Raw genomic sequence first — 4705 nt, forward strand, 5'->3', positions numbered from 1 at the left:
AAAAACACAAGATCCCTAACTAAGTAAGGGTTTTTCCCCAAGTGTCGTAGCTGACTTACTGTAGATCGCATGAGCCTCCTAAGCAGTTTTATCTCAGGGTCTTTGTCCAGTTGTTGTGCATGTCTACCTCTGGAGGATAAAGATCTGTGCTTGGCAGGGCTTTTGGGCTGTATTTGAGTAATGATATTGCCAACTTGCTGACAGAGAGTTTCATTAAAGTGATCCAGGCTGGTAGGAGTAAAGTCTTCATACCAGCAGGCAATTCTTTCAATTAATTCATCATGATATTTAGCAGCAAGGTATCTAAGGCGCGGCTGGGGTGGGGTTCTTTTGCAAAAAGGGAGGGTTATACCTAATGCCCAGTGATTACTAACTAAGAATGGGATGACTTTCGCAGTACTTGGCAGTGTGTGCTGATTGTATAGAGCTATATAGTCAAATTTCCCTCCTAAATAATGAGTTTTTTCGAAGGGGCATAATAAGTGTATGGGGTCACTAGTATTTTGGAGATAGTCATAATAAGCCTTACCGTTTTTCCCAATGGTCCTTCCCTCGGAGCCCAAGAGAGGATGGCGAGCATTAAAATCCTCACACAATAAGACAGTATCAGTATGTATCATGCAGTCAGGAGGTTTAGGTACCACCTCACTATCATGTGGATTATATACATTAATGATGGTGATAGCTTTACCGTCTAGAAATATTTTAATACTAAGATATTCAACACAGGAGTTGTCACTATTGTCATCAATCACTTTCGATGGAATTGAGTTCTTTATGTAAATGCCAAGCCCTCTCGTAGAGGGGTTAGCAATATATGGTCTGTCATAGTATGTGTATCCCGCAATTTTTGCATAACGAGCACTAGTTCTGACTTCCTGAAGGCAACACACATCAACATTTTCGGAGTGAAGGTACTGGGAGAGAGTTGCCTTGCGTTTCTGCAAACTGTTTATGTTCCAGGTAATACATTTCAAGTGATTAACTGGAGACATTGATTACTTGACCATTTCCAAGGCCCACTACAGGGTGATGTTGTTGTTGATTGAGGAGGAACGAAAACATCCTTTCCTGAAGTTGAGATTGCTGAGCCATTTGTTGCTGCATCATGAACATCATCTGCTCCATCTGTCGAAGTAGCATTTGCAGTAGTTCTTTGATTTCCCCGTTGGACTCTTGTTTGTCCTGCTGCAGAGAGGGCTGAGCTGCAGCTGATGCTGCAACTGATACTTAAGCTGGTGCTGAAGCTCGTGCAGCAGATGGTGCTAGAGTTGGTGCTGCAGCTGGTGTTGAAGGTGGTGTAGAGACTGATGCAGCATATGGTGCTGGAGTTGGTGCTGCAGCTGGTGCTTGAGTTGACAGAGCTTGACCTCCTGCTTGTGCTGGTACTGTGGCCGGTGCCATGGCTTCCGTTGCAGGGGCCATCACTGTTGACCTCTGCAGGTGTGGGAATTCCCCCACATCATCGAAGCGCGGGGCTGGCGGGGACTTTTGTGGGGGGGAGGGATGCCTGTTTTTTTTACTGTTTGTTTTCCTGTCCTTTGGATAGTAAGCGCATAATGGAGAGTTTGCATTATGCTCTTGTCGGCAATTAACGCATTTACGAGGGACATTTTCTCCTTCGGAAATCTTTTCTGCACATTCTGAACTTCCGTGTGGAAGAGCACATTACCAGCATCGCGGTGCGTCTCGCGGACAAACACGTATTCCGTGGCCCAACTTTGAACAATTTGAGCAAAACGGGGTCAGGGATTTGAAGATGGCACACCTATAGGGTGCCATGCCCTCAACCATTTTGATACTTCTGGGGATTACCTCCCCCTCATACGTTATGATGACTCTCTGGGTCAGCATTCCATTAGTCTTCATGCGCCTCGCATGAATAATACGTTCATTATATGCTGTAATTTCTTCTGTTTCGATTTCCCTTGGGACATCGAACACAATGATGTTAGTACATTTTCCCTTGCCAAATACTTTGGCTTTCTCGAGCACCTCGCCACATACACCGCTAGATGTTATATGAGCAAGAATTTGCTCGTTCTTGCATTTAACATAGACGTTGTTGCGTCCGATTCTCAGCTCCAGGGATCCGTATGTCTTATTATACGGGTCCATTTTTAGGGCCTTAGAGACCCAGCGATATTTGTCACCGTCAGTTCGCAGTTTTGTCTCATTCTTGAAGTGTGCACACAGGTGTCCAGGAGGTGTAACTTCCACAGAGGCAGATAGCTGCCTCTTTGCTTTTTTTTTCATCCGTGCCGGGGTCCCACCGATATCCTCCTCACTGAGGACATCGTACCTCCCCTCGGTTTCCATCCCTCCGTCTGTGGTCGCGGTCATTCCCCAGACCACGAAGAGAGAGAGAGAGAGAGAGAGAGAGAGAGAGAGAGGGGGGGGGGGGGAGGGGAGAGAGAGAGGGGGAGGAGGGAGAGGGATAGAGGGAGATAGAGAGAGAGGGGGGGAGGGAGAGGGATACCGGGAGATAGAGGGAGAGAGAGAGAGAGAGAGAGAGAGAGAGAGAGAGAGAGAGAGAGAGAGAGGGAGAGAGAGAGATAGAGAGAGAGAGAGAGAGAAAGAGAGAGAGGAGGAGGAGGAGAAAAGAGAGAGGAGAGGAGGAGAAAGGAGGAGAAAGGAGAGATAGAGATAGAGATAGTGATAAAGATAGAGAGAGAGAGAGAGGGGAGGAGAAAGGAGAGAGAGAGAGAGAGAGAGAGAGAGAGAGAGAGAGAGAGAGAGAGAGAGAGAGAGAGAGAGAGAGAGAGAAAGAGAGGAGAAAGAGAGGAGAAAGAAGAGAAAGGAGAGAGAGAGAGAGAGAGAGAGAGAGAGAGAGAGAGAGAGAGAGAGAGGAGAAAGGAGAGAGAGAGAGGAGAAAGGAGAGAGAAAGAGGAGAAAGGAGAGAGAGAGAGGAAAAAGGAGAGAGAGAGAGAGAGAGAGAGAGAGAGAGAGAGAGAGAGAGAGAGAGAGAGAGAGAGAGAAAGGGGGGGAGAAAGGAGAGAGAGGGGAGAAAGGAGAGAGAGAGAGAGAGAGAGAGAGAGAGAGAGAGAGAGAGAGAGAGAGAGAGAGAGAGAGAGAGAAGGGGAAAAGAGAGAGAAGGAAAAAGCAGAGAGAGAGAGAGAGAGAGAGAGAGAGAGAGAGAGAGAGAGAGAGAGAGAGAGAGAGAGAGAGAGAGGGAGAGAAAGAGAGAGAGAGAGAGAGAGAGAGAGGGAGGGGGAGAGAGAGAGAGAGAGAGAGAGAGAGAGAGAGAGAGAGAGAGAGAGAGAGAGAGAGAGAGAGAGAGAGAGAGAGAGAGAGAAAGGAGGGGAAAGGAGAGAGAAGGAAAAAGCAGAGAGAGAGAGAGAGAGAGAGAGAGAGAGAGAGAGAGAGAGAGAGAGAGAGAGAGAGAGAGAGAGAAGGGGAAATGAGAGAGAAGGAAAAAGCAGAGAGAGAGAGAGAGAGAGAGAGAGAGAGAGAGAGAGAGAGAGAGAGAGAGAGAGAGAGAGAGAGAGAGAGAGAGAGAGAGAGAGGCCCCCTGCGACTTTTGTAAGGCAAGAGGCCACATCTTGAAAAGCTGCAGGTGGAAGGCTTCTGCAGATAAGGCCGAATTGCTCGAAAGAGAGCTGAAAAACTTCATGTTAGAACATCGAAGCTGTCAAACACAGAAAACAGCAGCTCACCCTCAACCTCTACTTCCATCTCCGCCCCATCAGCATCGCTACTTCTTTCCACCCACACACTGGGCCGCTCATCAACTCGCTGTTCCTTCTTGGTCACATCCCAACTTTAATAACCACCAAGGGCCAGTATACTAAATGGCGTCACTGATTACAACCCCTCAAAATAAGCAGAGACACCTCTCAGTTCTGTCTGCTAATGTCAGAGGCCTCCGGACCAATATTGGTGAGTTGACTCACATGGCCCTCAACATCAGTGCCGATATAATAGTGGCTACTGAAACTTTCCTTAATGCAGAGGTAGAACTTGCTTTTGGTAAGATACGAGGCTACTAACAATGGCAAAGAAGAGACAGAACAGGAAAGAACTTTGGAGGTGTAGCTGTGTGCTATAAAGAGAACCTGCAAATTCAGCTGCTAACAGTTGACTTACCAGACTGGCTGGAAGCCATCTTCATGAAGGGCATGCTAAAGTCAAACGAGTCCCTACTACTTTGCGCTCACTACAGGCCGCAGTGGCAAGGCAGGGCACCGATGGACTTCCTAACGGAAAATTTAGACGTCCTTCAGGCTCGCAACAACTGTCAGCATCTCTTAATAGTTGGGGACCTTAATCACTATCTCATTCAGTCAGCATATGAGGACCTTCTTGCAGTTCATGGGCTGACAGATTACGTCGATTTCCCGACGCACATCCTCGGTAGATCTCTCGACCCTGTTATATCGATCTAACTGAGGACTTTATCTCTTGCTCATCGCTCGGCAAAATAGGAACATCAGATCACCTTGCAGTTTTATCACATCTTTGCGTCGCCCCCGCAGCTGACGAAAGGAGACAAAGAAAAATATGGCTTTGGAACCATGCAAACTGGCAAGGTATGAAGGCAGAACTTCAGTCACAAGACTGGGATGTTCTCCTGGTGGGGAATGCAAACGACAAAGCAACCTCCATCACCCGCCTCCTCGCTGAAATGCAGGAGAAATACGTCCCTTCCCGGACTTACACCACAAAACCGGGCGACCAAGCCTGGTTTGGCTACAGATGTCATCAA

Source organism: Penaeus chinensis, chromosome 36 (genome assembly GCF_019202785.1).
Source record: "Penaeus chinensis breed Huanghai No. 1 chromosome 36, ASM1920278v2, whole genome shotgun sequence".
Taxonomy (NCBI): domain Eukaryota; kingdom Metazoa; phylum Arthropoda; class Malacostraca; order Decapoda; family Penaeidae; genus Penaeus; species Penaeus chinensis.